An 11,981-nucleotide genomic window follows, 5' to 3' on the forward strand; every position below is an offset into this window, starting at 1 on the left:
TCTGTATACCTTGGGCCTGTCCACAGATTAAGTTTCTATGTTTTGTTTTGTTTTTAAGAGACAAAGTACACATGTGCGAGTGGGGGTTGAGGGGTGGGGGGATGGGCAGAAGGAGCCAGAGAAAGAGAACCCCAAATAGGCTCCACAGCCAGCATGGAGCGCAGTGCGGGGCTCGATCTCACGACCTTGAGATCATGACCTAAGCCGAAACCAAGAGTTGGACACTCAACCGACAGCCACCCAAGTGCCCTGCTTCTAGGGTTTTGAACCCCGAAAACTAAAGTTTCCTCAGTCCAAGCCAGTAGCCTACATTTGTTGAGCCCCTGCTAACAGGTCAGGAGCCGCATTAGGCCCTAGTAACACAAAGATGAACAAGGCACGGTCCAGGTCCTTAAAGATTTGCCTGCTATCAGCAAGGGCACATCTGGCGTTCTTTCCACAAGTAAGCTGAATGTCTCCTGCTAACTAGCTCTCTCTTCCCTCTGAAGTCTTGCGGATGTAGGCAGGCTGGGTTAGGTTGTACAGGTTACCGAGTTAGGCTGCCCGCTACGAGGTGCAGCTCTGAGTCCGCAGGAGACACTTCCTAAGTTACAGACAAGAGAGAAGTTTCTAGTTTACTAACAGATTTAGGGTCAGATAACCTGGGGTTCAAATCATTGTTCTACAACTATCAGCTTTAAGACCGGAAGCAAATGACCCGGTCTTTCTGAGCCTCCACGTTTTCCGAATTGAGGATCATGGACCCCCCTGTATAAGACTGTTAGGCAAATCAGATCAGATAAGCAAATGCCCTAGCCCCAGCCTGGCACACAGGGAACCTCGATAAATGTTTACTTGCCTTCTGTTCTCTTGACTCTTGGCCTTGTATGACTGTGTGTCACCCGACCAATGCCTACTGAAGGCTCCTAGTGCTTGTTCATTAATAAACTGGTTCATTGGTGATTCCCTTCCAGGCACGAGAAGGGGGTTAATCTTGCACCATCTCTTAGTGCGGTTTCTCGCCTCAAGCATACCTTACTCACTCCAGCTCAGGCCTTAACTCAACACCACCCGCCTTCCCACTCCCCTTCCCGCGGGCCACGCTCCCTCCCTTGGAACCCACCCTTGCAAAAGTATGGACTGCTGTGACCTCACCAATGGGTCAGTTTTGAAGAAGTAAAACATGAAGGGAAGGTGTGGGGTAGGCGTAGCTCCAAAGAGATAGAACTCTGTCCTCCTTGATGTTTTATGAAAGATGCAAAGGATTTTGCCAGAAGATACATGGCAGGCACATATGGTCTCTGTGACCTTAGCCTTGTGGAGCCTCAGTTTCCTTATCTGTAAAAAGGGACTACAACAGCAGTTTCATTTAGGGGTCGTGGAGATTAAATTTGAAAAGGCAGGTGAACATTCAAAACAAAGAGGAAAGTAGGACCAGCCTCCTACTATTATTTGTCCCCCTCCCCCTCCCCTAACTCATCTCCGGTGAGGACAGGCCTGGGCAGGGGCTGGGTCCCCCCTCTCCTTCTCCAATCAGAAAGAGCATCGTCCTCCTCTCTCCGCCTGAGCTGGGGGAGGCAGGAGGTGGAGGGCGGCTGTAAGAGTGAGCCCAGGGCTGTCTCGTCAATCCGTCTTGGGGAGGGGGGAAGCGGGGGCAGAGCTTTTGGCAAGGAGCAAGCCTCCAAATGCCGAAGGTGAAATCCATCACCAGGGCCGGGTGCAAAGATAAGATAGAGGAACGTAAATCAAGGCTCCCTGAGATAAGGAGGCAGCCTGGGGCCTAAAAAATGCAGGGCTCCTGCCAGCTGCCCACTTCTGCGAAGTTGCACAGCCAAGGGCTGTGCTAGGTGGGGAAGGAGCCCACACCCCAGGCCCCTTCCTAGAAAAGGAGGAAACTCAAGCTTCTGTCTTTCTCTCGGCGCAAGTCCCAGCCTGAAACCCTCTACACACACACACACACTCACACACACCCATGAGATCACCCACTGGCATCAGAAATTAAAGGTCAAGTTTCTGGGGTTGTGCAGCCTGGGTTCAACTCCTGGCTCTTACACTTCCTGTGTAACCTTGAACAAGCGATTTAATCTCTGTGAGCCTCAGTTTCCCCAGGGATAATCCCAACGCTACTCTACAGAACTGTTTTGAAGATGACATGCAATGGTTTCCGTAGAGCATCCGGTAAAGTGTCTGGCCCGTGGGAGACGCTGAGCCTGCCGTAGCCGTAGTTACATACGCGATTGGTAGAGATTAGAGGAAATTAACGCTTCTCCGACTTCCTCTCTTCCTCATTTGCATGGTCATCCCCTTAGGATTCTCTGAATGAACGTCCCAAAATATGATGTGGTTGCATCAGTCCCATTTATGGGGCGTCGCTGAAGACTAGACCATGTCCTAGCCATAACCTTGCCGAATCTTCGACAGGAGCATCATTATATGTAAAGAATTCTTCTTCCCCCTCCCTGCGCCCCGAATGCATGTGTTTAAGCATGTCTGACCAGCTGAGCCTAGAGCAATTATAAGAAGGACTTTTGGACCATGCTTAGGTCACAAAGAAAAGAAAATCATTAACAGACGCCAAAAAGTCAAAGATAGGGAAGGAAGTGGCCCAGAGAGACAGAGGAGGTGAGTGAATAATGATAGAGACAGGAAGCCCCTCAGCTAGAGGGGTCATTTCTGCGCCCGAGAGAAGACCTTCCTACCCTCGATGTCCTCCCAGCCCTATCTTCATCTTTCACTCCTCCACTGTCAGTCAGGGCATAAATACTTACTTTGTGCCGTCTGGGTCTGGTGGGAGAAGTTCAGATCTTGGTTGCTGATCTAAAGGTGCCTACAATCTGATGGTGGGAGTCAGGGACCCTGGCCTCACACTGCAGAAGCCCACAGCAGAGGTGACATGGGTTTATGGGGGGAAGGGAGGACAAGTACTGAAGAATGAAGGACCCCAAGATGCCGGCAAAGGCATGTGGACAATTAACACAGTGGGCCAAAGGGAGCCCTTCTGGCTTCTTGAGCAAGGATGTTCTATGATGAACGTGATGTGGGGGAGGGTAGGCCAGCAATGACAATACAGGGGACCCCGAGTGCTGGACCTAAGTTCAATCTTGGCTCAGCCGCTTCCTAGCTGTGTGGGTGACACCAGGCAAGTCACCTAACCTCTCTCAGGTCTCTCATTCGGAGTGATACAGCCTAACTTCCAGGTTTGTCACAAAGTGTCATGATGTATGTGGGTTTGATGACTGGAATGGGGGTGGCAGGGAGGCGGGCGTTGCAGGAAGAGGGACTGGCCTGGGATGCGTGTGGCAAGGCAGGCGGGCTGTGATGAGGGGGTCATTAGGGAAGCCCTGGTTGGTTGGCATCATAGTACTCTTTTTGGCTTTCCTCCTGCTGCCCACCTGTGCCAGGGGAAGCGTAGGAAGGGTCCCTTAGCTATAAACCCTCTCTTGGCCGAAAACCGACAGTAAGAGGCAGACCTCTAAGAAGATCAGGGAGTGACAGAACATGAGTGGATATACAAATAGACAAGATTAACTATTCCCATTGTATACACACAAGGCTTTGCTAACACTCAGCCAATTAGAAAGCTAATCCAAACAGCCACTGGCTTCCAGATCTGCTCGGAGTGCTTTCAAACAGCTGTTGGGTTTGCACTTGCTGCTGTTTCTTCCTAGCAAGTGCCTGGACACTTCTCTCCTTGGGTCTGCTTCCCCACTTGCGTGAACCCATGTTAATTCTGTTGTGCAGTACTGAGGCCGGGTTCCCTGACCCCCTGAGTCCGATTGCCGTTTGTTGGGTTTGGGTTTGGGTTTTGGCTCTTTGTAGGCACCTTTAGAGCAGGGAACCAATATATGAATGTCTCCTACCACACTCCGAATCTAGGGACAGAGTTAATATTTATGTCCTGATTGATAAGAAAAGAAGGAAAGAGGGAGATAAGGCTGGGAGAATGTCTAAAGAGAGGAAGGTCGTCTGTCAGATGCCGACTCCATTCCCCGGAACCCCTCTAGGATCCTGTTGCTGTTCTTTCCATTGCTTCTTCCATGTCATCACCTCTGAAAGCCTGCTCCGTGCCCCCAAACACAGGGACTGTTACAACACTGTCCATGTCATCCTGCCACTCATCTGGGAAGCCTGTAATGAAGGGAGTACGAACAAAGCCTTTGAAGTCTGACAAATTTAAGTTCAAAAACATCTACACGTCTTGCTAAAGTGAGCTCACTGAGACTCTGTTCCCTCCCCTCAAAAGAAGATACTAAATGTATCTACCTCATGGAGACTGAGCAAGTGTGCATAAAGGGACCTCCCCAGCTCAGTTCCTGGTGCACTGTGGGCATTCAATAGGCCGCATTCCCCAGAACTGTTAGAACTACCTTCATTGTTTAACTCCGAGTCACCTGCAGACAGGAAACACCTGACTTTTGTGTTGGGCAGACTCCTAGGTGGTCCCTGACAATCCCCGAGTCCTGGTTTTCACAGCCTCATGAGATTCCCCCCACCCTTGAACATGGGTGGGACCTGTGACTTGCTTCTAACCAATAGAATCAGGCCAAGAAGATAAGATGTGCTTCTATTATCAGGTAACTTAAAATCATGACTTCTAACTTGCTAGCGGACTCCGGACTCCGTTGCCTCTCAGCCTGCACACTTTGAAGAAGCCAGCGACCAGGCAGGAGAAGCCCAGGCAAGGAATTCAGAGGAATCTTTCTAGCTGACAGCAAGGTAGGGACCAAGGCCGTCAGTGCAACAACCTTCGAGGGACTGAATTTTGCCACCTACCGCGTGAGCGTGAAAGTAGATCCTTCCCCAGCTGGGCCTTCGGACCAGCCCCCAGCCTCGGTCAAAACCTTGATCACAGCTCTGCGAGAGATGTGGAGACAGAGAGCCCAGCGAGGCCATGCCCAGATTCCTGGCCCGCAGAAAGTGTGAGATAATAAACGTGTGTTGTGTTAAGCCGCTCATTTTATGGGAATTTGTTACACAGACACAGATAACAGATGTAGCTTCTTTGTATTGCTAGCACAGCACTTGGCATAGAGCAGAAATCAAGTGTGGGCTGAGTGGATGGATGAATGAGTCACGGTAGCAGGTAAACTCATCAGGATCTGAGACAGACCTGGCTGGGCCAGACCCAAAATAGGGCTCTTTCCCAGCCCCCAACGCCTAAACTGTTTGTCCCTTTCTCTGGCTCACTTATGATCCCAGATCCCTCCTGCCTGAGTCACTCCGTCCTCCTCCCTGCTCCTGCCTACAGGACCTTGCTCCACTCTGGGTCCTGCTTTTAGTCATTCCCTACAAATTTTTATTTTCATCCTTAAAAAACAAAACAAAACAAACAACACCCCCCCCCCCAAAAAAAACCCTCCGTTCTCTCTGAAATATCTGACCCTGGTGAATTGGCATAATTTTTGATGGAAAGCAGTCTTGTCCAGAAAGCCTGTTACCCACCCTGGTTAGGAATGTGGCTGCTGTGGATATTAGAACAGACCTGCAAGGCGTCTGCAGAGAGTGGGGACTCAGTGCCAGGAATGACCTCAGCCGGCACAGCAGGGTTTTTACCTATGAAAACCTGCTGCTCTGGGCTGGATCACGACAGGACCCTCTCTTCTCCCAACCCTGCCCCTTCTGGGACCCTATGCTGCACCCCCCATTTCATGCCTCCTACCGGAGGCTGGTACCAAAAGTCAGGAGGGCAACGCCATCAGGCCTGTTACAGGGGATGCCAACGGTGCCTTTGCGCAAGTGACTCCAAGTAGCTTTGGCTAAAGCGTGTGGGCCTCATAGCAGGCAGCCTCCTTTCCAAACTCTCCCCTTCTCCCAGCTTCACCCCTCCCCGAGACAGCTGATAGGGCTCCTGTTCAGGCTTCCTTTGTCCTGCAAAAGATGTCATCTCCAGGAGGCTTGGATGCTTGGGGCAGGAACCAGAGCTGCCACCCTTCCCTCAAAGGCTTCTCACTGTGTAGCAGATCTTCCACCCTGGCCTTGGGGGATTTGGCCTGGCCTTGGCCTGGATTTTGCCCTCCCTAATTCAGCTCCTACTGCTGAGCAGAAACATTTCTAAGATTGGATTTCCCTCTTCTACTGAGAAGCTCAGAGAACTTAGAGAATCTCAACCGTAGCTATTCCAGCCTCCAAACTCAACAGCTCAAGCCCTGATAATCCCCAACGATCAGAATAACTGTGAATCTATGTCTGGCCGTCCCTGTGTGCAAAGTACTTTATTACATACACTATTTTTCACAAGAATCCCACAGTATTATTAGCCCCCACTTAACAGATGAATGAACTGTGGCTCCAAGAGATTAAGTAATGCTTTTCTTTCTTTCTTTATCTTTCTTTCTTTTTTTAAAAGATTTTATTTATTTATCTGACAGAGAGAGATCACAAGCAGGCAGAGAAGCAGGCAGAGAGAGAGGGGCAATCAGGCTCCCTGCTGAGCAGAGAGCCTGATGCGGGGCTCAATCCCAGGACCCTGAGATCATGACCTGAGCCAAAGGCAGAGGCCTAACCCACTGAGCCATCCAAGTGCCCCTAAATAATGTTTTCTGGGTTACGTGGTGACTAAGTGATAGAATAAGAAACTAAACCAAGGTTTGTTGACTCACAACCCCATACGCTGTCCACTGCTGCTCACTCTGCAAAGCCTGGAACGCTCATTCACCCCAAACTCTGCATCTCATTTGTGGGTCAATCACCTCCTGTTGAAATGCATACACTATTATTGCCCAATTCCTGCCCCTTTTACCTTAGCCTTCACCCATGCTGGCCTCTGGAGAGCTAGGTCAAAGGGGTTGAAGCTGGGTTATCCAGATTAGTGATGGACTGACTGCTGGTCGTCAGGTCAGGAGACCTGAGTTTGAAGTTCTGACTCTGACATTAATGGGGGTGTGATACTGCAGCATGCAACAGGTGTACAGGATGATCTCGGACGTCACTTCCAGCCCTAAAACTCTGTAGTACTTTGACTCAGTTCCAGCTTGGGCGTCCTGTTGAGGAGGGATAAGTTCCCAGGTGATTTTTGAAAATTGACCTGCTGCGCCTTGAATGTCCCCTGGAGCTTGGGCCGGGAGTGGGGAGGCCTTGGCTAGCGGGCCACTCCAAAGATGACAGGAGAACCCTGTCCCCAAGCTCCACCCAACAGGTCCCTTCCTTCCTGGCTGCTTTTTCCAGCCTTCCACAACACGTCATGGCGACCGTTTTAGGTGAGAATATGAGCTCCTGAAGGCCCCTGCCCTTGATTCTCATTGGTCAATGATGACGGCCCCACCACGGCAACTGTACCAGACAGAATGGCGATTCGACTGATCTCACAGGATGTCTGCTAGCCAGGGCTGAAGGTTCCTCACAATCCCTGTGCTCAGGGAGACCCAAGGGGCCCTGCAGCTGCTGCCAGCTGTCCGGCTGGACCATGGAGATTCTGTCAGATCTCCCGGCCCAGTTTTCTTTGAGAGGGTGTTCAAGTTGCCGTATTAATTGGAGGCATCTCGGCTGCTTCCTGCTCCTTGGCTCCCAGCACAGATTCCTAAGCACAGAAGATCAGTCCCGCTCTGCATCTGACCACAAACCCCAGAACTGGGGGGCAGGGCATGAAGCGTTCGGCCAACATCTATGTCAGAGCAAGCAGTCAAGTGTCCTAGCCTGGAAGGAACCCCGTGGACCAAGGACACCTGCTCCCAGTCACGGAGGCAAGAGTACACTCAGTTTTCACAAAACTCTGGGTGATTTGGTGGCCTCCTAGGTCACCTCTTTCTGTGTTAACCACTCCAGCAGGGATCCCCTAACAACCGTCCTTCCTGCACCCAAACCATTTGCACAAACTCTTTGTACTACTTGTGCTAGTCTGAACTCTGCACTGCTATAAGACGTCCCCTACTGCCTGTCCCCCAAGCTCAGCTGCCCCCTTCTATTACCGTGCATGTAAATGCTGCCACTTAAGCTCAAATATCACCCCTCCGCTGCTCCCACCCCTTGCCCCCCCCCCCCCCCCCCCCCGCCATCGTCACAGCCACCGGAAGCCTTCTCTTGGCTCCAGGCAGATCTCTGCTGCGAGATTTATCTTCCCCTCAAAACTGCAGTAAGTGATACCCTGGGACCCCAGCTAGTCTAGTCATTCCCGTTTCTTTCCTTCTAGCCTCCTAAATACTGAGTGCAGACTCGATCTTTTGTGCTGTCATTACTTAGTTACCTGTGCAGGTTTTCTATCTCAGTTTTGTTTTCCTGATCACGCACTGTCTCTCCCATCTGCTGCCCACACCAGGGGCTCCTTCAGCCTTTAGCTGGGGTCTCCTCCACATCTTCTGAACTGTTCACAGCTGACTCCTGACTATGGGGAAGTTCCACTGAGAGCTAACCCTCTGACTACAGTTGGAGTGCATTTCCTGTTTGCTTGGGGCCTGGAAACATGATAAGGCTTTGGCCAGCTGCCAACGGACTGGCTGGTCCCCGAGGCCAATTTTGGGGAGATGAAGGGGAAAATGACTCCTATTACATAAATAGTGTTTCAGAACGCGCCAGCGTGGAAACAGGGGTCCCTGCTTCTCCTCATTCCCTCCACCCCCCTTCCTTACACCAAGCACCCTGGCCTGCCAAGGCTGCAGGACTAAAGAGACACCCCGAGGAGGAACTTTAGTCCTCGAGGGCAGTCAGACCCAGAGACAGGTTGGAGGGAGGTGTCTGGGCCAGGGACACATCAGGGATCAGCAAAGGCAAGACATGAGCCAGGTATCCAGCTCTGCCCTCGGCCGCTCCGCGAAGAAGCTGGTTTCTTTCAGGCTTTTCCTGAGTTCTAATGAGAACCAAGTTGGATCCGCGATGGAGGGGGGTGGGGGGCATTTGCACAGCGGAGTTTATGGGCCCTTGCATTTTCTTAACGGCTCCCTCCTCACACATTCCTCCGCATTTTTCCCTTTTATTAACGTGGCATCTTTCCCAGGCCACTTTATGGAACCGTGTGTGTTTTTACTTAGGCCCTGATTGGGTTTGATCAGGGCCTCTCCCTCTGAAGAAACTTCAGATCTTATTCAAGCCCCACCCCAAGCCCCCTGCAAGGCTGTTGGCATTTCAGTCACTGTGGGACTCCTCAGCCCATCTCTCAAAAGGACCCCAAAGGCTCCACTTTTTTCAGGCCTTTTCAGCGTTGGAGTTGCACCTCATGTGGACCCCAAATGATACAAATAGTAATACTCCCCAATTTGATGACTCTCACCCAAATCTGAAATGACTTCTGGCTCTTGCCCCCAAAATCAAACCTGCCCCAGCAAATTGAAGAGAGAGATTTTGCCGCAGCTGGGGATTTTCAAAGGAATGTACTGGAAGCCCCGAAGGCCATCTTGCTAAAGGGGAGTTCGAAAACTGTTCCGAGCAAGAGCAGCTCCCAAGAGCACAGCTTTCCCAGAGATCTGCTGGTGAAGGCACGGTACGTGTGTTTGGAGAGTCAGGCTTTGGTGTGTTTGTTAAAAAACAAAACAAGGGGCGCCTGGGTGGCTCAGTGGGTTAAAGCCTCTGCCTTCGGCTCAGGTCATGATCTCAGGGTCCTGGGATCGATCCCCGCATCGGGCTCTCTGCTCAGCAGGGAGCTTGCTTCCCACCCCCACCCCTGCCTGCCTCTCTGCCTACTTATGATCTCTGTCAAATAAATAAATAAAATCTTTAAAAACAAAACAAAACAAAAAAAACCCACCCATGTAACTTTCAGGAACAGGGCTCTTAGCCTTTCCAGTCTCTTTAGACTATCAGTTCCAAGAAAGCCAAGATCAAGGTTTGAGGCTGACATTCCCGCTTTGTGCTCTGATTTGATCAAGGTCTCCCCGCATGGGTCTCCGGGTATCCGGAAGACACGAAGCAGCAGGTACCATGGCAGTCCCGGGACCCCCCTTCAGAGCCACAGCTCCTTCTGCTCTACAAGGAGGTCGGTAAGCATGTTCTGCAGGGTCTGAGAACCCAGAGACGTCCTGTCCGTCAGAGGCCGGGCACGCTGGAGGAACTCTGTAAGTGGCCGGGACCGATGTTCCCAAAGAGGCCCTCTTTTTTGGGAATCTGCTTTTGTTTCCTAATCTTTCCCCTCATTGGTTCTGGCCCTCTCCCATGGCCAGTTGCGGGGGCAGGAGTGTCTGTGGACCTGTGGGCAACATCAAACTCCCCGCTCCTTTCTCAAGGGCAAGAATCTATGCCGAGTCTCTTGGGAATCGTAGTCCTGGAATCGTTTTCCTGTTGTCAGCAGGCTCTGGAAGAGGCATTAGCCCCACAAGGCTTGATGTGGGAAGTTTTTACAGGTACCGCTCATCTGGCTGACAGATGTAGCTTTGTAGCAAGACACAGCTCTGTCTTCCAGATGGGAGGGTGCCAGCGAATCCTGAGATGGGACTGCTTTCTCTCTCTGCTCGGAGCCAGTGTGGGGCACACTCATGGGTCTGTCACCTCCTTCCCAACCCTGAAGTCCTTGAGCCAACTTATGTGGAGCTGACCGTGTCTTTGTTCCCTCAAGCCCACATTCTGGCAATCAATGGAACATCTTTCCATTGTCTTCATCAACCCCATCATCCCCTAACACACTGGTACTCCCAGGGCAAAGGATAAAAGACAGGAGGCTAGCAGAGGACGTTTCTCCAGCAGGTGAAAGTTACAACATTCTCCAGGAGGTGAAACAGGAGACAGGGGGCTGGTCAAGTCAAGGGACCCCAAAGCATCTGAGCATTTTCCCTAAAGGAAGGTGGAGGGAGGAACATATGGTGACTAGATTCTCCTCCCCTCATTATGCCACACCAGAGAGAAGCAGTCCCTAACTCATGGGTCTGTCAGAAGTCCCATCTCTCCCATGACAGAGTGGGACTGTGCCTTGCACCTTAACAGCAGCTTTCCAACCTCATTCAAGTTGGGCTTGTTGGGGGACTCTTAAGTTAAAATGCTCCTGATCTCATCCCTTCCGGTCAAAGTGCTTTTGCTCAGAAGGGGCAGAAACCCATGCACATATGAAATGTATATACAGAGAGAGACAGCTAGGTAGGCACCAAGGGATTCCCAATAAATGAAGGACCAAACCCCATAGTTCTCTCTCCTCTTGGGCTCCTATCTCAACTCATCTCTGTGCATGATTTTGGTTTGCCTGTGGTTTTATTTTATGGCCCCATCCCAAGTCCTCAGTGGTTTAGTTGAGTTCTCTAGGACTAAATGGCTACAGAGTATGTGCTTTTCTATTTCAAACTCTAAAGAGAGAAACACCAAATGGCTCTCCTCCAACCAATGCATTGGCTGGCTTTGAGCATTTATTCTTGGTTGCATTCATTGTGGCCAAGTACTAGAACACGTGCTTATAGGTAGCAGAGCCTGAAAGAGGGGAAATAGTCCTCTGGGCCACAAACATATCCCTCCCAGGCCATGTCTAATCCCCCTGTGGTGCTGGGGTTCATCCAAGAGACAGGTAACATTCACCCTCTGTGAAGCCATCCCTCTCAGCAGAGCCTGTGGAGACAGAAGGTCCACTAAAGCAGTGGTCCCCTCCACGGCATTCCAGGGATATGGTGGAATTTCTCGAAAGAATGCATAAAGAGGTAATGTTCTGTAGTCAAGAGTCCTGGCTTCTGATTCCAGCTCTGCTGCTAACCGAGAGAAAGGCCTCAGAAAATCACTTTGGCCCTCTGGGTCTTAGATTATCCATAGTTAAAAGATAATAATAAATAATAGTAATGGAGTATTGAATTAAGTAATTTAAAGATCCTTTCCAACCCCTAAGAATTCCCTAAGCCTATCTCCTTGCTCCTCACCCCCAGATTTCCATGGAATGGAGCTGTGTGACCCATGACCTTGGTTGGGTATCCACCAGCCACTTCTCTCCCATGACAATCCAACCATCCCGGAAGATTAATTCCTGCTAGAGGCCCTCCAGCCTGGCCCTGTCGCCATCCAAGAAGTCAAGACGGGGCCTTCCTCGTAGACAGGGGTCAGGATTAAAGAAGCCAATTTCTTCCTGAGCTTCCTAGAGGCTGAGGGTGATGCTCCCTCCGACCACACCA

This window comes from Mustela nivalis (genome assembly GCF_964662115.1).
Source record: "Mustela nivalis genome assembly, chromosome: 9".
NCBI classification, from domain to species: domain Eukaryota; kingdom Metazoa; phylum Chordata; class Mammalia; order Carnivora; family Mustelidae; genus Mustela; species Mustela nivalis.